The following is a 23,950-nucleotide window of genomic DNA, read 5'->3' as shown; positions in this document are numbered from 1 at the left end:
ACCCCCAGTTGCACATCAACACAGGCTGAAGAGACTCTTATAAACTCATGAGCATGAAAAATCCACCAATGGGCCATATAGATTAGCATTTACTTGTGTTTCACTGGAAAGTCTTTGTATGAATTACATTAATATGTTTCAGAAACAAATAGCAAAAATGCTACTCAATTTGCACATCTGCACAAAATGAGACCTTCATGTCACATTATGTGAACCTATAAAGACAGGGCCCATATCCTGTTCATTGTAGGACCTCCAAAACCTGGCAATCCTGTCTGGATTTAAATGTGTCCACTTCATATAATGATTTTTAGATCGGAAAAGGGCCGGAGAGATCATCTAGTCCAAACTTCTCATTTGGCAGAATAAGAAATTGTGATAGAAAGTAGAATATTTTTCTAAAATTATGCAACTCACAGATTCAGAGCCCTTACATCTTTCTACCATGCCATGAAGATTCTTTATAATCCTTGTCTTAGTATTTCTTGCCCTGATAGTTAGGGAACAATTTTATTTTAGGTTTTCTATTAACTTCTGAAGTCGTTAAATTCTTTTGTGAGACATTAATTGTTTAACTCCTAAAACACTGCTATGGAGATCGTGAAATATGCATGTTAAAAAACTGAGGCTAAAAACAACTAGAGCTGAATACTGGTTGGATACAATATGGACAACCTCACACCTGAAAATAATGTTCATGGAGAATCTCTCCAGAATAAGCTCACATATGTTCTCTTTTTCTCTCTTTCTTTATAATAGTTTATAATAGTTTGACAGATATAGTCATTACCATGACCTAGGAAAATAATTCCTTCAGAGATGTGCAGCCCAATATATATCACATAAGAAGTAGATATGTTAGTAATTTATCTTGAAACATGATTATTTCTATCAGAATGGTGATAATTTTCCCATTTAGTTACTGATAAACTGGTTTGGTTTTGTTTTGGCAGGGTGATTTTTTTTCTTATTGTACAAAAGCAAAAAATTAAAGTTCCTTTGTAAGTGAAAAGTGCTTAGTGGTTTGGGTTTAAGTTGCAAGGAGGGAGCTCACCAGCAGAAGATACTGCCTGACAAGCCCAATTTTAGTTGTCCTTTCCCTGAGAATCCCATAGATTCATAGCAACAAAGCAGCAACAGGCTGTACCATTTCCTGTTTTCTCCATAGCTTTAAGTTGCAGACCCAATTTTCCCTGGTGAATCCTATTTGAAATCCAGCATTCCCACACAGTGTTCACATTTTCCCATTTTCAGATTGAACAAACAATGGACTATTATTAACAAACCAAATTGCTGAGAACAATGTTAGCAATAAAACTAAAACAAATAAATAAATAAATAAACAGAGGCCTCAGTCTCGGGGGAAGAGAGGTACTAACATACCACTAGATGACTACCTTCTATTCCTTAGTGTCTGCTATTATTCGGAGACCTCCTTACACTATAATAAATTAGTTTGACAAATTATTCCTCTCACCAGACTTATTCATCGTCTAAGAGGGGTTTTAGCAAAGAAAGCTTTGTCTGTAAGTGACACATTGAAGGCATCTGTTTAACAGATTTCCCTAAGGGTCTCTGAGGGTTGCTTTCATCAGGATAGAGTGTGAGGTGCACTGGGCTTTTCATTCTCCCAGAGTTCACACCCCATTTGTCACTGTCAGTCTTTCTGTTGCATCTCTGACCTGTCCTTTCCTTACCCTCTGGAGTCTCTATCTCTGCTGTCGGGGAGTTGGCTCAACCTGTACTGCATCCTGTTTTGTAGAATACATGCCTGCCACTCAGATGCTTCATGGATGCATTTTGCTTTTAGTTTGGGGAAATTTATTTTCCAAAGATCATAAAGTAAAAGACATTATCTTTTAATCAACAAATGCATAACTATATTCCTGTACTCTCCTCAGCATAATCATTAAGATTTCTTTTCCATCCTACATGTGCTTGGTGAACATCAAGCATATTTGTTCAAAAAGGCATTGCCACAAATACTAGAAAAAATAAAAGGACTGCTCTATTTCCAGCCTTCATCTCTCCAATTCATTCTTCAGAGTGCAGCTAGAGTCATCTTTCAAAAATACAAGTCTGAGCACATCATAGGCCCTTGAATAATTCACCACCTTTCTTATAATAAGCCTTAATTCTTTAGGATGATGTTCAATACCATTTATGGTCTGGCTTCTGCCTCCCTCAAGGCCAGGTTTATCTTTCAATTCACCACTCACCTCCCTTGCTACTTGTATGCCAACCACCCAAAATGCCTTTAGTTCATCTACTGAGTGCCTTATATAATGACATACCCTCGCTGTCTCACTTCCAGGTCTTTGTAGATGGAGTCTCCTCTGCTCGCAACATTCTTTCCCCTTCTCTCTCCTCCTCGTTTGGGTGACTCCTAATTTTTATGTTACATCTTAGCTGCCACAACTTTAAGGAGGATACCTGTTCCTCCAAGGCAGGGCTAGCTGCATGTAGTCCCCGATACTTCCCTCACCATAGCTCCTAGCAATTCTATTGTAATTGCCTATTTTTTCACCTCACTAGTCAGGAAGCATATTTTGTCAGGATAAGGAGTGAATCAAATAGGTCACTACAGCCCCAGCATCTAGTACAAAAACCACAAAACATAATAGCTTGTTAAATGGTGAGCCTACAACTGTGAAATAAGAACTTTACTTAACACCCTGCTGGCAGTGGTGGTGATTATAGCCCTTATTTTCAAGGTGCTTGCAATTTAGGTATAGTGAAGATTATTTACCCCCAAAGATATTAATAAAAGAAATGAAGTATATGAGTATAGAGTACAAATGCTGTGTTAATAGAAAAACAATTGCCATAGTATTTCATAGGAAAAGGAGATCAAAAACTGCATTCTAAGGAAACACTTAGAGGGTAAGACTGGCCTAAACTGTGAAAGACTGAACTACTTTCATAAAAGTAGAAAAAGGGAAGAATTAAAGGATCAAAGGGAAGAATTAAAGGATCAAAGGAAAGAAAAGTCCAGATGGAAAAGTATATATGTAAGGCATAAATACATGTTAAATAAACAATTACCAGCTCATTAAACCTGGAAGAAAGAAAGGAAGAGCTGTGTGACAAATTCTTTCATTCCAGCAACATACATGGAGCCTTTACTATGTGCCAGAAGGTGTTCTCAGCATCTGGGGTATGTCAGTGATTTAAAGTACATGAATACCACCCTCAAGGAGTTTACCACTCCAGTGGAGGGACAAACACAACAAATAATTATATACAGGCCCACAATCCCTTATCTGCCAAATCAAAGCCCAAAGAGATCTAAAAATTGGTAGTTTTTCTTAAATTAATTGTCAGTGAAACCGACCTGACCTGAAGTGATGAGCAGTTATGTATCATCTTTATTGTAGTTAATGTACATATTTCTGTGTTTTGCTTCAGCAATACAAATGTATTTGAAAACACGACTCACTAAGATATAATATATGGTATATGCACTGCATTATCTGCTAAAATATGAAAAAGACTAAATTCTGAAACACATCTGTTCCCAGAGGGTTTTGATGAGGACTGTGGACACAAAGTGTTGTTAGGAACAGTGCCAGGGAAAAAAGAAAGAGGATCAGGGTCAGGGAAATCTGGAAGACAGGAAAGCAAGCAGGGACATGGGTGCAGCATTACATAGGGTGATCAGAGTAGGCCTCTCTGGGAAGGTGGGGTTTCAGCACCTTCACTTACAGACGTTAGGGAGTTAACCAGGCAGACAGCCAGGGTAGGAGTGTTCCAGGAAGCAAAAACGAAAGGGCAAAGGTGTTGGAAGCAGCAGAGACATAATTAAGGAGAAGAGAAGGAAAGTAGGTCAGAGAAGTAAGATGTGGTGCTTAAGACAGATCTCTAGGCCACACGATTCTCACTAACATAGTAACTTGATCTGACTTATATTCTAAAAGCGTCATTCCAGATGATGTGTTGAAAATGAACACAGGAAAATGAAAGCAGAATCATGGAGACCTATTAGGAGGACATTGGTTCCTAATTTATATGGTGGCTCAGACCAGTGTGGTGGTAATGGAAATGGTGAAAAGTAGCCAGATTCCAGACTGCTTTTGAAGATAGAGTCAACAGGACATTTAACAAATTGGATGTAGGTATGAAAGAGAAGATGGCTCCCAGATTTGGGGCCTGAACCATTGGAAGAATGGAGACGGCACTGTCTGAAATGGGGGAAACTAAAGGTGCAGCAGGTTTGGAGGGGACAGTCAGGAGGGGTTGTTTTCTTACGCTAAGTTTGAGACACATCAGACTTTGAAGGGATGAGGTGGAGTCAGACATACGAGTTTGGAATTCAGAAGAAAAATCCAGCCAGGACATAAATTTGAGAGTTATTAGCATAGTGTTGCCATTTGAAGTCGTATGACTGGATTATAACTCCAAGGAAGTAGATGCAGGTAGAGAAGAGAAGAAATCCAAGGGTTGAACCCTGAGAAACGCAGAAGATAAAATAAGGGGGAAAAATATGTTGAGGAAGGTACATGTGTGTATCTCTAGAATTAATATTCACTCTTACTCCAAGCCCTCTCAAATGGTATAGAACTCAAGATTGTAGACAGAACTCAATAAATCCAGGAACCCCTAGATACAGCTTGGGAAGTATAAATAAAACACCTTAGAAAATGAGTATATATTTCCTGTTCTTTAAGGTATTGGCTGGGAATAGAAACAACAATTTACTAAAGTACTGCAGCTCTCCACTGCCTAATGTATTCCTGGCAGGATTCAAATGAACATTGAAAACATGCCATTCAGACCTAAATTTTACTCCCACAGGGCTGGAAGAAATGTAATAAATGCTTTCCATTATTATTACAATAAGCATCAATTATGGTAGCAACGGTGTATGCTGTTGTGGTTAGAACTAATTGGCAGACAGTAAAAGGTGCCAGGCAGCATTCTAAGTGCTTTGTACTTGTTAACTCATTTACTCTTAGACACCCACTCTGTGCAATAAATAATATTATTAAAAATATTGCCCAAGGTCACATTGTGGTGAGTGATAGAGTTCGGATTTGAACTCCAGCAATTTTTACTCCAAAGCCTACTCACTTTACTATCTTGCTAAACCTCTTAGGATAAGTACTTGTTACTTAGTATCAGGTTGCTGTAATAAATTCTAAAAGGAAACCTATTTCTCTACGGTGATAAAATGTTAAACCAAACAACTAGCAGATTACCTGGGGTTGGCATCAGAGAACACAGACCCAAGTTTATGCTCTTCCCTTCTCTAGCCATGTGCTCCTGAGCAAACAGTTTAACCTTGTATCTGATTCCTTTTTTGTGAACTAAGGATGACAATGGCACCTACCTCAACCTGGTTTTGAGGGAGTAAGGCAAGTACATAGGGAAACAGTACTCTAAATTGTAAAGCACAAATCTAAGTTATGTTCTAGTACCTGACATATGGGAGGAAACTTTCTAGGAAGAAAATGCTTTCTGTTACCATGAGAGTGGCAACACGCTGCAAAGTGACAAGGTGCCATGTCCATTTTTAGAGTGGGGGAAGCCTCACCTTGTTATACTTTTCCCCAAAGGCAAGACCTTGGTCCCTTGCTCATGCTTCTTCCCTCTCCCATTTGCTTCTTTCACAAAATACTCTCATTATTCATTAGGACTCTGACCTGAAATTGCACCCAAGGGCCCATCACCCCTATATGCCTACTTTCCCCTTCATCCTGATGGAGACTCAGAAGATGACCTCAATAGCATCTCTCTGGGCTGGAATCTGTAGAAGTCTCTAGTGCTAAGCCACTTGCCTGGATTATGTGTTTTATAAGTCTTCCAGGGCAGCAAGAACACAATTATTTTTGAGAAAGTGAAACAATGACAAAGAAATTCTTGAAATATTAGTAATTTTTATAAGGCTGATTTCATGCCTCAAAGAATTTCCTCTTCCTTAATAATTCCATCTGAAGGCATTTCTCTAATTGTGCTAGTTATAAAGGAAACTGTATGACTTTGCTTCAAGGTGTGATCTAGGAGCAATAATTTCCTCCTGTTGGGGGCTGAGCTGTTGAATAAGGAGCTTTAAGAAGCCACCCTGCCACAGGTTAAAATCTGTGAACTGACTTAGACTGATAGCCAATGGCTACATTCTCGCTCCTTACTTGAACAAAAGTTAATTTGTGTTTTACCAGATTAGCAGGTGGTAAAATCTTCTGAGATAAATGTGCAATGCAACCAACGATGCTTGACTATCGTATTTATCAACCCTGCAATGTGCCTAAATAATGTACCTTTCTTCCAGTTTTACATCATGACCCTGAATTCTGCATTTTTTTTAATCCCATTAGGAAAATTCTCAGACGAGGAAATGAAGGATACAAAATCATGGCTACTGAAGCCACCATTGGCTTTTGGTCTTTTCCAAGGCTATGTTCTACACGGGATGAAATCACTACCTTTGCCATGAGGATCCATTTCAGGTCTCATGGGTACCACTACTGTAAATTTCTGAGAAACAATCCATAGGAATAAGATAAATAACCTAGGAATGAAACATCTTCTTCTTTCTAATATTCGTTGGAAAAAAACAAAAAGTAGAGCTCTGCTTTCTGCTCATGGTGCTTTGAAGCAGGCTAATATTTTGAGGGGCCCTTCTTTCAGAAAATCTCCAAATATTGTGTTTGAGAAAAGCAAATGAACCAATTATTCCAACCAAAGCATTAAGGCACCATCTGGCTCAGTTGGTTGTAAAATGTTAAAGAATCCTACAAAAATCTGTGTGTGATAAAATGCAATCCTACAGAGAGAAAAGTGGGCTGTTAAAAACTTATAAGCTCCTTTTTTCTGTTTATGAAAATTAAAGGAAACAAATCATAAATAATCTTTAAAGAGTTCCTCAGAGACCCAGCTGCCAACCTCACCACTAACCACCAAACACACCCTTCCTCCACCACAAACTCAGAGTGTGCTTTTCATTATCCAATCACAAGCAGAACATGCTCAAGTGTTTACACAAAGGTTTATCAGTATGGAGCAAAGTCATGATTTTCATCAAATAATCAGGATGTTTAACATCCACTTAGGCCTTTCTTTGATTCATTGATATATATAGACTTGGATTTCTAGAAGACGGTAAACATTCTCTAGCTCCCCACCCCATCTTTCACCCCCACTTTACATTTATAAATTTACAAAAAAGTATATAATTATCCACTTACCTGCCAAAGGAGAATCAAAAGTCCTCTTAAATTCTGCTTTTTATTTTTCTACTTGTTAAAACAGTTTTATTGAGATACAGTTAATGTACAATCAATTGCACTAAAGTATACTATTTGATAAATTTTCAAATATGTATTCACTAAAACCATCACCAAAGTCAAGATAATAAAAATTTTCATCACCCCCCAAAAGTCACATTATACTTCTTTTTGATATTTCCCTTCCTCCTTTCCCTACCCTCCTCTAGCTCCAAGCAATAATGGATCTGTTTTCTATCACTACCAATGAGTTTGCAATTTCCAGAATTTGATATAAGTGGAATCATACTGTATATATTTTTGCCTGGCTTTCACACAGCATAATTATTTTGAGATTCATTCATGTTGAATAGTTCATTTCTTTTTATTGCCGAGTAGTATTCTATTATATGGATACACAACAATATGTTTGTCCGTTCACCAATTTCTAGGACAATTGGGTTCTTTCTAGTTTTTGACTATTTAAAATAAAACTGCTGTCAATATTTGTGTACAAATCTTTTTATGAACATATACTTTTATTTCTTTGGGTAAATATCTGGAAGTGGAATGGCTGAGTCATAAATAAGCATATGGTTAGATTTTTTAAGACACTGCCAATCTGTATACCAAAGTGATTGTACCATTTTATATTTCCACCAGTAATGTATGAGAGTTCAAGTTGCTTCATATTCTCACCAACGCTTGGTATGATCAATCTATTTAATTATATCCATTCCAATAAGTGTGTCCTAGTGTCTCATTATGGCAAAGTGTGAATATCATACTCTACCACCTGTATTTGTGTCATCATTGAGTTGAGAAAGATCAGCCATACAATGACTTTGCACATGAATGTAGCTCCTGTAGATACCTAGTGTCTTCAGGGGACTTGGCCCCTGTGCTGCAAGCCCTCCTGCAAGCTTCTCACTTCTAACACTGTGCTAACCCCTGCCTCAGCTGCTACTCCCCTTACTCCACCATTTTCTCTGTCTCACAAAGGAAAATGCTAGACTTATTGTCCTGCACTTTAATTTATCTTGAACACATTTCCATATCAGCACATATAGATCAACCTTACCTTTTTTAAGAGCTGCATAATATTTTACTCTGTACAGGCCCTTTAATGAATGTAACCACTACCTATTATGGGCATTTCAAAAGTTTTCATATTTTTGTTTCATACAAATTTTGTTCATGCCTTTTCACATACATGTAAATTCCCATTAGGAAATCACTGCACCTGTGGTTTTGGTGCTTTTCCAGTCTCTCCTTCTATGTATGTTCCCCACACATAAAGAAATACCAGTTCAATCCTTAAATTGACAGCTCACGTGCCTTTTTATGAAGAGAAAAGTCAGCCAGGCAAAGACAAGTGAGTGACCTCCAACATCCCCTGAATTTTTACAGCCTTGGCACTACCTCCTGGAGGGGCAGTATGGCTTGGTGGGATAGGCTTCAAGTCATATCTGACTTAAAATTCAGCTCCACCTCTAATTTTCTTTATCTCTACCAGCAAATTACTTGACTATGCCTTCCACATCGCGAAATGGAGTAATTGGGGAAGTACTCATATAAAATACATACATTTTTGTCTCAGGTACAGAACAATCACAGCAGATGTTACCCTTAGTGCTGAGACAAGTATTGGAAACACCCACTGAGCCAGGAATTTGCCTTTATGTTGCCAGATTTGGGAAAGTTTGGGGGGATAGACCTAAAAAGTTTTTAGGAGACTGCACGGGAAAACATATTTAGAAGGCTCAGGGCCAACTGGTACAGACAAATACTTCAACCACCACTCCAGTCTGTCCATATTCACCTGCAGAAGAATATCTGTGTGAAGGATTATGCCTGAGATTTAGAAGCTTAATAAGCGTTTAAGTATTTCCCTATATATAATAAAATCTATTTATTTTATGCTTGTTTCATTAGTTATTCTGTATTATAGACACAAAAATTGTGGTTTATTACATAGGTGGTATGTAGGTAGTGGTGACAGCGGGCCTTGAGCAAGACTCAGTGCTGTGCTGGCTTCAGGCTTGACCCAGCACAGTTCCAGTGTTGATGGCCACAGGAGTGATTGTGTCACCCTTCCCCCAGCTCCAGGAAGCTCAGCACAGAGGGAGGGAGGGAGGGATGGGGGGGCTGGGGAGAGAGAGAGAGAGAGAGGTCATTTGTTTGGGAGACCATAAGAGAAGAGAAGAAGAGTCTCTGCCTGGTAATCCACAGATTTCTTCCAGATCTTATCCAAGACCAACAAGGCATTACTTGTATGAGTCTACAGAAAATACAGCCTTACTGGGCTTGGGGTGCCCCCTAATGCATATATGATTACAGTGACCAAAAACTTGGATCACAATACTCAAGTCCCTTGGAATACCTGGAAAGCCTTGTTAAGGACAATGAGTAAAAACAAGCCCAGATTGTGAAGACTACAATAAATATCAAACTCTTCAATGCTTAAACCTTAAACACCAACAAACATCCACAGGTATCAAGAGCATCCAGGAAAACATGACCTCACTAAATAAAGTAAATAAGACACCAGGGACCAATCTAAGAGAGAGGGATGTGACCTTTCAGATAGATAATTCAAAACAGCTATTCTGAGGAAACTCAAAGAAATTCAAGATAACACAGAGAATTTAGAATCCTATCATGTAAATTTTACAAAGAAATTGAAATAAAGAGTATCAAGGAGAAATTCTAGAGTTTAAAAATGCAATTGACATGCTGAAGAATGCATCAGAGTCTCTTTTTTAGCAACAGAAATTTATTCTCACTGTTTTGGAGGCTAAAAGTGTGAAAGGAAGATGTCAGCAGAACTGGTGCCTTCCAGAGGCTCTGGGGGAGAATCTGTTTCATGTCTATGTCCCGGCTTCTCGTGCGTATAGGCAATGATTGATGTTCCTTGGCTTGTAGATGCATCACTCCAATCTCTGCCTCCAGCTTCTACTTGCGTATCTCTGTGTCTTCACATGGCTGTCTTCTCATAGAAACACCATCATGTGGAATTAGGGGTCCACCCCACTCCACGATGACCTCATCTTAACTTATTACATATGCAGGGAACTTCTTCCAACATAAGTCACATCCTGAGGTATTACAGGTTAGGATTTCAACATATTTTTGGGAGGACACACAATTCAACTCATATTGGACTTTATGACTCTGTGAAATTACTCAAGAGAATAGCTTCATAATGCATGAGAAATAAAAATTGGGGTGTAATTTGAGATGTTACAAACTTAATGTTTGTTCAAATTGACTTAAAGGAAGGGGTGGGGTGTAAAAAGGAGGAGTAGGAGGGGCAACTTGTAGAAATGGAATCCAGAGAAGGAAGAGGGCCAAGACAGCTCATAGCTAATTTCTACAAAACAAAAAATTTCTTTGCTGTCTGTGAGCTCTTGGCAGCTCTAGGTTGAGGACTGTACCCTGAGTTGTCTTCTCATCTCAAAACACTGCCTAATTGTACACTCACATTTTGTCCTACAATTCATCTCCATACATTTTCTTCTTCCATCTTTGCCCCTCCGATCCCTCCAGTTCTGCCTAGAGGCTAAAGCGAATGAAATAAATCTACTGTTGTACATTTAGATCATTTAAAAAATACTGTGAGTCTCCACATTCAAATTTCCTTGCAATGTTAGATTGCTTGCTCTAGTTTAGCCTATTAACTATGGGGAAAATACATTGACTGTATTTTACCTCTCTATTTTGTGATATTAACATTTGACTTTCAGCTAATCATTAAAATGTATGCCACTGGAAAACACAACTTTATAATTGCCTCTGTATTTACATTCATTGGGGTTGAAGCATAGCAATTTGAATGGATGCAGTTTAAGAATTAATAGAGACAGACAAAAATGACAGAGAATTGTAAAGAGGCTCCATGGTTTTGGGAGCTATTCCCTGGCAATCCCTTGTGTTTGATTTAAAAAAAAAAAAAAAAAAAAAAAAAGGAAGGCAGATGTTGAGTGCTCTAGGCTATTCTGTATTTGTGGAATTTTCCACTAGGTAATAAGCATTCAGGTCACATAGACAGTGAGATTTCCTGCAGTGAAAGTACAGATAAAAAGACTGTGCAACTTGTGATAATTGTGCTCCATTTAAGCAAACCATCAACTGCTGCATTTTTTTTAGATAAATTGGATTTTATCAAAATTGAAAATTTTTTTATACATTAAGTTATGGGATACATGTGCAGAATGTGCAGGGTTGTTACATGAGTATACAGATGCCATGGTGGTTTGCTGCATCCATCAACCCATCATCTATATTAGGTATTTCTCCTAATGCTATCCCTCCCCTTGCCTTCCACCCACTGAAAGGACCCAGTGTGTAATGCTCCCCTCCCTGTGCCCAAATGTTCTCATTGTTCAACTCCCACTTATGAGTGAGAACATGCGGTGTTGATTTTCTGTGCTTGTGTTAGTTTGCTGAGAATGATGGTTTCCAGCTTCATCCATGTCCCTGAAAACAACATGAACTCATTCTTTTTTATGACTGCATAGTATTCCATGGTGTGTATGTGCCACATTTTCTTTATCCAGTCTAATGTTGATGGACATTTGGGTTGGCTCCAGGTCTTTGCTATTGTGAATAGTGCTTCTATAAACAAACGTGTGCATGTGTCTTTATAGTAGAATGATTTATATTCCTTTGGGTATGTACCCAGTAATGAGATTGCTGGGTCAAATGGTATTTCTGTTTCTAGATCCTTGAGGAATTGCCACGCTGTCTTCCACAATGGTTGAACTAATTTACACTCCCACCAACAGTGGGAGAGTAAACTATTTCTCCACATTCTCTCCATTGGCTGGAACAGGACCTCATATTCTGTATTTGTCCTGATTGGCTAGCAACTTAGAACTTTTTAAAAGAGACAAAGGCAGAGAGAACAAAGGAAGGAGGCAGTAACTTGTGGAATGCTGAGAAATGTAAAAACACCTTCAAATAAGGAAGAGGAATAGGCTATGACCTAATGCTTATTTGGACTAGTATAAGCATGCTAGGGCACATATTTAGGCTAAATTGTGGTAGCTAAAAACATAAAGTACATTCATTTCTTTATTACAGCTAGCAGATATTTAAGAATGTTAGCACAGGTCTTTGAATACATTTTGCTTCTAAGAGAAGTTACTGTTATTCCTAATTAGACAGGAGTCTTTGAAGAGGAACCTCTACTTTACTTTTTACAACTCTGATGATAGTTTCTTTTGCTATGCAGAAGCTCTTTAATTTAATTAGATCCCATTTGTCAATTTTGGCTTTTGTTGCAATTGCTTTTGGTGTTTTAGTCATGAAGTCTTTGCCTGTGCCTATGTCCTGAATGATATTGCCTCGGTTTTCTTCTAGGGTTTTTATGATTTTAGGTCTTACATTTTAATCTTGAATCCATCTTGGGTTAATTTTTGTATAAGGTGTAAGGAAGGGGTCCAATTTCAGTTTTCTGCATATGGCTAGCCAGTTTTCCCAACACCATTTATTTTTTTTCTCAGGTTTGTCAAAGATTAGATGGTTGTAGTTGTGTGGTATTATTTCTGAGGCCTCTGTTCCATTGGCCTATACATCTGTTTTGGTACCAATACCATGTTGTTTTGGTTACTGTAGCCTTGTAGTATAGTTTGAAGTCACGTAATATGATGCCTTCAGCTGTGTTCTCTTTGCTTAGCATTGTCTTGGCTATATAGGCTCTTTTTTGGTTCCACATGAAATTTAAAGTAGTTTTTCTAATTCTGTGAAGAAAGTCAGTGGTATCTTGATGGGAATAGCATTGAATCTGTAAATCACCTTGGGCAGTATGGTCATTTTCATGATATTGATTCTTCCTATCCATGAGCATGGAATATTTTTCCATTTGTTTGTGTCCTCTCTTATTTACTTGAGCAGTGGTTTGTTCTCCCGGAAGACTTTCTTCACATCCCTTGTAAGTTGTATTCCTAGGTATTTTATTCTCTTTGTAGCAATTGTGAATCAGAGTTTGCTCATGATTTGGCTCTCTGGTTGTCTATTATTGGTGTATAGCAATGCTTGTGATTTTTGTCAATTTATTTTTTATCCTGAGACTTTGCTGAAGTTGCTTATCAGCTTAAAGAGTTTTGGGGCTGAGACGATAGGGTTTTCTAAATATATAATCATGTCATCTGCAGAGATAATTTGACTTCCTCTCTTCGTATTTGAATACGCTTTATTTCTTTCTCTTGCCTGATTGTCCTGGCCAGAACTTCTAATACTATGTTGAATAGGAGTGGTGACAGACAGCGTCCTTCTCTTGTGCCAGTTTTCAAAGGGAATGCTTCAAGCTTTTGCCCATTCAGTATGGTATTGGCTGTGGATGTCATAAACAGCTCTTATTATTTTGAGATATGTTCCATCAACACCTAGTTTATTGAGTGTTTTTAGCACGAAGGGGTGTTGAATTTTATCAAAGGCCTTTTCTGCATCTATTGAGATAATTATGTGGTTTTTGTCCTTGATTCTGTTTATGTGATGGATTACATTAATTGATTTCTGTATGTTGAACCAGCCTTGCATTCCAGGGATGAAGCTGACTTGATCATGGTGGGTAAGCTTTTTGATGTGCTGCTGTATTCTGTTTGCCAGTATTTTATTGAGGATTTTCACATCAATGTTCATCAGGGATATTGGCCTGAATTTTTCTTTTTTGTTGTTGTTGTGTCTCTGCTAGGTTTTGGCATCAGGATGATGGTATCAGGATGATGCTGGCCTCATAAAATGAGTTAGGGAGGAGTCCCTCTTTTTCTATTTTTGGAATAGTTTCAGAAGGAATGGTACCAGTTCCTCTTTGTACCTCTGGTAGAATTTGGCTGTGAATCCATCTGGTCCTGGGTTTTTTTTTTTTTTTTAATTGCAAGGCTATTAATTACTACCTCAATTTCAGAGCTTATTATTGGTCTATTCAGGGACTTGACCTCTTCCTGGTTTAGTCTTGGGAGTGTGTATGTGTCCAGGAATTTATCCATTTCTTCTAGATTTTCTAGTTTATTTGTGTAGAGGTGTTTATAGCATGCTATGATGGAAGTTTATATTTCTGTGGGATCAGTGGTGATTTCTGCTTTATCATTTTGTATTGTGTCTATTTGATTCTTCTCTCTTTTCTTCTTTATTAGTCTGGCTAGCAGTCTATCTATTTTGTTAATCCTTTCAAAAAACTACTTCCTGGATTAATTGATTTTTGGAAGGGTTTTTCATGTCTCTATCTCCTTCAGTTCTGCTCTGATCTTAGTTATTTCTCATCTTCTCCTAGCTTCTGAAATTGTTCACTCTTGCTTCTCTAGTTCTTTTACTTGCAATGTTAGGGTGTTGATTTTAGATCTTTCCCACTTTCTCCTGTGGGCATTTAGTGCTATAAATTTCCCTCTAAACACTGCTTTAGCTGTTTCACAGAGATTCTGGTATGTTGTGTTGTTGTTCTCATTGGTTTCAAAAAATTTATTTATTTCTGCCTTAATTTTGTTATTTACCCAGTAGTCATTCAGAAGCGGATTATTCAGTTTCCATGTAACTCTGTGGTTTTGAGGGTTTCTGCAGAAACATTCACTGTCAGTCTGATGGGTTTCCCTTTGTGGGTAACCCAACCTTTCTCTCTGGCTGCCCTTAACATTTTTTCCTTCATTTCAACCTTAGTGAATCTGACAATTATGTGTCTTGGGATTGCTATTCTTGAGAATCATATTTGTGATGTTCTCTGTAATTCCTGAATTTGAATGTTGGCCTGCCTTGCTAGGTTGGGCAAGTTCTCCTGAATAATATCCTGAAGAGTGTTTTCCAACTTGGTTACATTCTCCTTGTCACTTTCAGGTACACCAATTAAACATAAGTTTGGTCTTTTCATAGTCCTATATTTCTTGGAGGCTTTGTTTGTTACTTTTCATTCTTTTTTCTCTAATCTTGTCTTCACACTTTATTTCGTTAAGTTGATCTTCAAGCTCTAATATCATTTCATCCACTTGATCAATTTAGCTACTGATACGTGTGCATGCTTCATGAAGTTCTTGTGCTGTGTTTTTCAGCTCCATCATGTCATTTATGTTCTTCTCTGAACTGTCATTCTAGTTTGCAATTCTTCTAACCTTTTATCAAGGTTCTTAACTTCCTTGCATTGGATTAGAACGTGCTCCTTTAGCTTAGAGGAGTTTGTTATTACCCATCTTCTGAAGCCTACTTTATCAATTCATCAAACTCGTTCTCCATCCAGTTTTGTTCCCTTGCTGGTGAGGAGTTGTGATCCTTTGGAGGAGAAGAGGTGCTCTAGTTTTTTGACTTTTCAGCCTTTTTGTGCTGGTTTTTCCTCATCTTCATGAGTTTATCTACCTTTGGTCTTCAGACGGAGTTTTTGTGTGGTCTTCCTTTTTGATGGTGTTTTTGCTATTGCTTTCTGTTTGTTAGTTTTCCTTCTAACAGTCAGGCTCCTGTTCTGCAGATCTGCTGGAGTTTGCTGGAAATCCACTCTGGACCCTGTTTGCCTGGTTAGCACCAGTTGAGGCTGCAGAGCAGCAAAGATTGCTGCCTGTTCCTTCCTCTGTAAGCTTCATCCTGAGAGGCACCCACCAGATGGCAGCCAGAGCTCTCCTGTATGAGGCATCCATCAACCCCTGCTGGGGTCTCCCTGTCAGGAGGCAAAGGGGTCAGGGACCCACTTGAGGACGCAGTCTGTCTCTTAGCAGAGCTCAAGTGCCATGCTGGGAGATGGCTGCTCTCTTCAGAGCTGGCAGGAAGGAATTTTACATCTGCTGAAGCTGTGTCCACAGCTGCCCCTTCCCCCAGGTGCTCTGTTCCAGGGAGACGGGAGTTTTATCTATAAGCCCCTGACTGGGGCTGCCACCTTTCTTTCAGAGATGATCTGCCCAGAGAGGAGGAATCTAGAGAGGCAGTCTAGCCACAGTGGCTTCTCCAAGCTGCCATGGGCTCCGCCCAGTCCAAACTTCTTGGTGGCTTTGTTTACACTGTGAGGGGAAAATCACCTACTCATACTCAGTAATGGTGGACGCACCTCCCCCGCACCAAGCTTGAGCCTCCAAGGTCGACTTAAGACTGCTGTGCTGGCAGCAAGAATTTCAAGTCGGTGGTTCTTAGCTTGCTGGGCTCCATGGGGGTTGAGATCTGTTGAGCAAGACCACTTGGCTCCCTTACTTCAGCCCTCTTTCCAGGGGAGTAAACGGTTCTGTCTCACTGGCATTCCAGGTGCCACTGGAGTATGAAAAGAAACTCCTGCAGCTAGCTAGGTGTCTGCCCTAACAGCTACCCAGTTTTGTGCTTGAAACCCAGGGCCTTTGTGGTGTAGGCACCTGAGGGAATCTCCTGGCCTGTGGGTTGTGAAGACCATGGGAAAAGCATAGTGTCGGGGCCAGAATGCATCGTGCCTCATGGCACAGTCCCTCATGGCTTCCCTTGGCTAGGGGAGGGAGTTCTCCAACCCCTTGCACTTCCAGGGTGAGGGGACATTCCACCCTGCTTCTGCTCGTCCTCTGTGGGCTGCACCCACTGTCCAAGTAGTCCCAATGAGATGAACCAGGCACCTCAGTTGGAAATGCAGAAATCACTCACCTGCTGTGTTGGTCTCACTGGAACCTGCAGACCGGAGCGTTTCCTATTCAACCATCTTGCCCGTGAAAAAACCAGAGTCTCTTAATAGCAGAATTGATCAAGCAGAAGCAAGAATTAGTGAGCCTGGAGACAGGCTATTTGAAAATACCTGTCAGAGGAGACAAAAGAAGAAAGAATTCAAAGTAATGAAGAACGCTTACACGATGTAGAAAATAGCCTCAAAGGGACAAATTAAGAGTTACTGGCCTGAGCCCAGTTGTGGAGGCTCATACCTGTAATCTCTGTACTTTGGAAGGCTGAGGTAGGTGGATCACTTGAGGTCAGGAGTTTGAGACCAGCATGCACAATGTACCATTTTCTCTCTGATCACAATGGAATAAAACAAGAAATCAATAAAAAGAAAGATTTTAGAAACTATGCAAACACGTGGAAATTAAACAATACACTCTTAAAGGCACAGTGGGACATTGAAGGGATTAAGAAGGAAACTGAAACATTTCTTGAAACAAGTGATAATGGATACGTAACATTTCAAAACCTTTGGTATACAGCAAAAGCAGTGCAAAGAGAGAACTTTATAGCTGTAAGTGCCTACATCAAATAAAGTAAACTTCAAATAAACAACCTAATGATGCATCTCAAAGAACTAAAAAAGAGCAAACCAAACCCAAAGTTAATCAAAGAAAAGAAATAATAAAGTTCAGAGCAGAAATAAATAAAATTGAAATAAAGAAAGCAATACAAAAGTTCAAGAAAACAAAAAGTTGCGTTTTGAAAAAATAAACAAAGTGACAAACCCATATCCAGACTAAGAAAAAAAGAGAGAAGACCCAAATAAATAAGAGATAAAAAGGTGACATTACAACTGATAGCACAGAAATTTAAAGGATCATTAGTATCTACCATGAGCAACTATATGCCAATAAATTCCAAGATCTAGAGGAAATGGATAAATCCCTAGACACACACAATCTACCAAGATTGAACCATGAAGACAACCAAAACCTGAACAGACCAATAACAAGTAATATGATGGAGGCCATAGTAAAAAGTTTTCTAGCAAAGAAAAGCCTAGGACCCAATAATTTCACTGCCAAATTTTACCAAACACTTAAAGAAGAAGTAATTCTTATCCTACTCAAACTATTCCAAAAATAGAGGTGGAGGGAGTTCTTCCAAACTCATTCTTTTTTTTTTTTTTTTTTTTTTTTTTTGAGACGGAGTCTCGCTCTGTCACCCAGGCTGGAGTGCAGTGGCGCGATCTCGGCTCACGGCAAGCTCCGCCTCCTGGGTTCACGCCATTCTCCTGCCTCAGCCTCCCGAGTAGCTGGGACTACAGGCGCCCACAACCGCGCCCGGCTAATTTTTTGTATTTTTAGTAGAGACGGGGTTTCACCCTGGTCTCGATCTCCTGACCTTATGATCCGCCCGCCTCGGCCTCCCAAAGTGCTGGGATTACAGGCGTGAGCCACCGCGCCCGGCCCAAACTCATTCTACAAAGTCAGTATTACCCTGATACCAAAACCAGAGAAAGACACATAAAGAAATAGAACTACAGGTTTTCTCAAAAATCTCTGATGAATATTGATGCAAAACTCCTTAACAAAAAAACTAGCAAACTGAATTCAACAACAATTAAAAAGATCATTCATTGTGACCAAGTGGGATTTATCCCAAGGATGAAAGGATGGTTCAACGTATGCATATCAATCAACGTGATACATCATGTCAACAGAATGAAGGACAAAAGCCATATGATCATTTCAATTGATGCTGAAAAAGCATTTGATAAAGTTCAACATTCATTCATAATAAAAACCCTCAAAAAACTGGGTCTAGAAATGACATACCTCAACATAATAAAAGCCATATATGACAGACCCACAGCTAGTATTATACTAAATGGGAAAAAAACTGAAAGCCTTTCTCTAAGATCTGGGGCACTACACGGATGCCCACTTTCATCACTGTTATTCAACACAGTACTAGAAGTCCTAGGTAGAGCAATCAGACAAGAGAAATAAATAAAGGGCATCCAAATTGGAAAGGAAGAAGTCAAATTATCCTTGTTTGGAGACAATATGATCTTATATTTGGAAAAACCTAAAAACTCCACAAAAAACTAATAGAACTGCCAAACAAATTCATTAAGGCTGAAGAATACAAAATTAACATACAAAAATCAGTAGCTTTTCTATATACCAGCAATAAACAATCTGAAAAAGAAATAAAGTAATTCCATTTACAATAGGTACAAATAAAATAAAATACCTGGGCATGTACTTAGGCAGAAAGTGAAACAGTTCTACAATGAAAACTATAAAATATTGATGAAAGAAATTGAAGAGGACACAAAAACATGAAAAAATATTTTATGTTCATGGATTGGAAGAACCAATACTTTTAAACGGCCCATATTCTTCAAAGCTATCTACAGATTCAGTGCAATCCCTATCAAAATGCTGATGACTTTCTTCACAGAAATAGAAAAAACAATTTTAAAATGTATATGGAACCACAAAAGACCCAGAGTAGACAAACTTCTCCTGATCAAAAAGAACAAAACTGGGGGAATCCCATCACCTGACTTTAAATTATACTAAAGAGATATAGTAAGAGAAACAGCGTGGCGCTAGCATAAAAACAGGCACATGAACCAATGAAACACAATAGAGAACCCAGAAACAAATCTGTATATCTACAGTGAACTCATTTTTGACAAAGGTGCCAAAAACTTACAATGGGTAAAGAATATTCTCTTCAATAAATTGTACTGGGTAAACTGGATATCAGTAGACAGAAGAATGAAACTAGGTTTCTATCTCTCACCATAGACAAAAATCAAGATGAAATGGATTAAAGACTTAACTGTGAAACTACTAAAAGTAAACATTGGGGAAATTCTATAGGACATTGTAATGGGCAAAGATGTCTTCAGTAATACTCTACAAGCACAGGCAACCAAATCAAAAATGGACAAAAGGGATTACAGCAAGTTAAAAAGCTTCTACAATTAAATAATGTAATTACATATTTAAAATAAACAGTATAAATGGATTGTTTCTAACACAAAAGATAGATGCTTGAGGTGATGGATACTGCATTTACACTGATGTGATTATTACACATTGTATGCCTGTATCAAAATATCCCATATACCCGATAAATATATATACCTAGTATGTATCCACAATTTTTTTTATTTTGGTTTATCATACATCTAACATACAAAAAATAGCATCTTCATGGATTTAAAAATTTTGAAATTTAATATATTTTTGATGGAAATATCACTACAAGTTGTCTTGTTTTTGTTTTGTTTTGTTTTGTTTTTTAGAGTTAGCATCTCATTCTGTCACCCAAGCTAGAATGCAGTGGTGTGATCATAGCTCACTGCATCTTTGAACTCTTGGGCTCAAGCATCTTCCAACCTCAGCCTCCTGAGTAGCTGACACAATTGTCAATTTTTATAGAAAACCAAACCCATTGTCAATACTAAAAAATCATATTTGACTCACTCTCTTCTTCTATTTCTACCATCAGTACTACAACCAATAACTACCTCAGGGCATTATACTAAGACTAGTGGAGAGTGGGGGGATAATTGTGCAAGTGTTTTAAACTTTCAGCCCCCAGCTAAGAAAGAAGCACACTGACATTGTGTGAGTGAGGAGCAATGGCTAGCAAGGTGGCCAGTGCCAAGGTATGAAGAAGGTCTTTGGTTTGAATCTGTTAAAATGAAGTCCCAATTATCTTTGCAGCTCCCAGCACAGTGCCTGGCAAAGGGGTTAGTCAATAAAAGGCTTGTTGAACTGAAGCAAACCTGTGATTGAATCCTGGAAGAGCAAAGAGACTCATTGGAATGCCCCCTCCTATTCCTGCTTTTTCTCTCTGTTATACTGAGGGGCCAAGAAAATCTGAAATGAAAGGCAGGCAGAAAAGAGGAGTGATTGGGAATTTAGGGATAAACTTGCAAAACACAAATTAGAAAGTCATCAAACTGCACTACAAGTGTTATCTATATACATCACAACTGGTGAAAGTAGATATCCAGTTTAAAACCTACTGGTACCTGGAACCAACCCAAATGTCCATCAGTCATAGACTGGATTAAGAAAATGTGGCACATATACACCATAGAATACTATGCAGCCATAAAAAAGGATGAGTTCATGTCCTTTATAGGGACATGGAGGAAGCTGAAAACCATCATTCTGAGCAAACTATTGCAAGGACAGAAAACCAAACACTGCATATTCTCACTCATAGGTGGGAATTGAACAATAAGAACACTTGGACACAGGGTGGGGAACATCACACACCAGGGCCTGTCGTGGGGTGGGGGGAGTGGGAGGGATAGCATTAGGAGATATACCTAATGTAAATGATGAGTTAATGGGTGCAGCACACCAACATGGCACATGTATACATATGTAACAAACCTGCATGTTGTGCACATGTACCCTAGAACTTAAAGTATAATTAAAACAAAACAAAACAAAACAAAAACCTACTGCTACCAATGAGTTGGCATTCACACCTCCTATTTTTCATTGTTTATGTCTTCAAAAAGTTGAATCAAGGCACACATTCCACAGGTCTACAGGTGACCCTGAGACTCAGGATGGGGTTCCTTCCTTCATCATTGTGATTGCAGGGACAGAGTAAATATCAAAGCTATCAGTGTGCAAACTGTGTGTTTTCTTTATCTAATTAAGCTCTGACAATACTTTTATTACAATCACTTTACGCTTCCAAGGTATCTTGCTCTAATTCTCAGTAATTGGTAGGTTGATTATAGCAGCTCTTGCTTCCTTAATTAGGCACGTTTCTTACTTCAGGGCTAACGTTGGCTTCCCATTGTCTCAGTTAGTAAGTTTTTAATATTTTAAATTATCTGTTTGTTTTTCTTGGCCCTCTTCCACTAAAATTAATCTTTCCTCATGATGTGTTTGCTGTTGTAGGCTGAGGCAAGACCCAGGTCGCCACAGAAAGATGAGCCAGCCCCAGGAAGTGGCCTCCAGTCAAAGGAGTCCAGGTGTTTTGAATTAGAAGTGGAATGAACTGTGTTCCTGGCGTGGAATTCCCAGATCAAAATGAACTTTGGCCTAATGAAGTGAGAAATGATTGCATCCAGAAAGGTTAAGTGAGTGGTTTCGGCCTCCAAAATTCCTGAGCCCCTATGTGTTGCACATCCAAATAACCTAATATTTTTCTAGTTCCTATGAAAGTGATTCTCCAGGCCTCCTCTCAGCCCCTTTCCTAATTCTCAACTCACATGACCTAATGGATGGGAATGCAATAGGAAGTTGACTATTCTGTAGACATCCCAAAGTTCAGAGAGGGACAAAATGTTTTCAGGCACTTTCGAAATACAAAATGTAGATTTAAATGATCTTTAATAATAAGAACACAATTTACAATCTGAGAATGTACATGATCTCAAATGGTATTATTAGGCCCATTGTATTTAGCTGAGGGAACTGAGACCCAAGAGATTAAGGGATGTCCCCAAAGATAATACAGTTAATTCATGACCAGGCTCAGAATAAAACACAGGTTTCCTAGCTGCAAGACTATAATTATGTCATTTTCTTGCCCCATCCATTGCTGTTAAAAAAAAAAACCTTCCAATTTCTCTATTCTATGATTCTGAAAACAATAGCAATATGAAACGTGTAGATCTAAAATCACCCTGATTTATTTGCGATAATTTTTTGTATAGACTTTTGTAAACAGGTCTTACAATATATAGCATACGCACCATTACATAAAAGATTGGCATGCCGTAAATATGACCCACACCAAGGGAAAGGCAATGGAGTGCCTTAAACCCAGATCTTATAGTTGTGAAAGCTATTGAAAGCCTATTATGTGACAAGCACTGTTATAAGGGCTTACACGAACTCACACACTCTTCACGCAATCCTGTAAAGTTGGTAGTATTATTATTACTATTTTACATTACACTGCTAGTAAGTAGCAGATCTGGAATTTGAACTCAAATAAGCCAATGTCCCAGTTTGTATACTAAATGCTCTGTTTTATGCAAGTTGTTAATATTTAGTAAATTAAAATAGGCAAAAATATCCTTGAGACAGAGAAACAAATACATTTTCTTCACTTTCCATCCAACAAAAAAGGATACTAACATAAAATGATAAAGTACAATGTATGGAATTCTTCCTAAATCTCTACCTACTGAAATCCTGCCTATAATTTATTTCTCAGAAGCATGTGAAATGAATACATAAACTAATACTGTTTTCTCAAAGACAGAGTCTCACTGTGTCACTCAGGCTGGAGTGTAGTGGCATGATCATAGCTCACTGCAACCTCAAACTCCTGGGTTCAAGCAATCTTCCTGCTTCAGCCTCCCACATAGCTGGGATTCCAGGCATGCACCACCACACCCAGCTAAGTTTTTAAAATTTTTTTGTAGAGACTGGAGTCTTTCTTACTACATTGCCCAGGTTGGTCTCAAACTCCTGGACTCAAGCAATCCGCCTGATTTGGTCTCCCAAAGTGCTGGAATTACAGATGTGAGTCCTGTGTCTGGCCTAAACTAATACTGTGATCTTGAACCACAGCTGAAGTCAACTTTAGCTGAAATTCTTAAACACTTTAACTGGATTCCTTGAATAAAATCTAAGAGATTATGGAGATGTCAGCCATTACATGGTGTCAGCATTTCAAAAATCTTTCAGAAAACTGTTCTCATCCTTTATCAAACTGATTCTAAGTCACTCTGTTAAATAACATGCAGAATTCAATGTTAGCTTGATTGAAATTTTAGTCACAAGCTAAATAATTGGTTTTACACTTGTAACCATATTATTTCTATATCCTATCACTGTTCATATTAACTAGCTCATTAAGAATAATAAATTATGAATTATAAACTTCTGGAATTTACCCAATTTTTTAAGAAAATAGATTGTTTCATTGAGAAGTTAAATGATTCATTTAGGAAATTACTCAACAAAACCATCCTCAATCACTCAATTAATTAAAATAAGAAATATCCTAGAAGAACAGAACCATTATTGTATTCTCATATTTCCAGACTATGACTTTTGTGGCGTTTAAGTAAAATTATTTTACATCTGATGGAAGCCTGTAAAAATGAGATTAATTTTCAGTTATTCTGCAAATAGCAAGCAATTCATTTC

At 38.3% G+C, this 23,950-nt stretch overlaps 1 long non-coding RNA gene across 1 annotated transcript in view; it reads left to right on the top strand.

The window, feature by feature from the left end:
• The window catches only part of LOC105499727 (uncharacterized), a 28,502-nt gene extending 4,863 nt beyond the window's left edge, over positions 1 to 23,639 (top strand). The window contains exon 3 of the long non-coding RNA XR_011623023.1: positions 21,743 to 23,639. This is a non-coding gene — a long non-coding RNA (uncharacterized lncRNA). The remainder of the gene's footprint in view (positions 1 to 21,742) is intronic.
• The last annotated feature ends 311 nt before the right edge of the window (positions 23,640 to 23,950 follow it).

Source organism: Macaca nemestrina, chromosome 5 (genome assembly GCF_043159975.1).
Source record: "Macaca nemestrina isolate mMacNem1 chromosome 5, mMacNem.hap1, whole genome shotgun sequence".
NCBI classification, from domain to species: Eukaryota; Metazoa; Chordata; class Mammalia; order Primates; family Cercopithecidae; genus Macaca; species Macaca nemestrina.
Note: the sequence above shows the minus strand (reverse complement) of the source record. Positions and strands in the feature narration are given on the sequence as shown.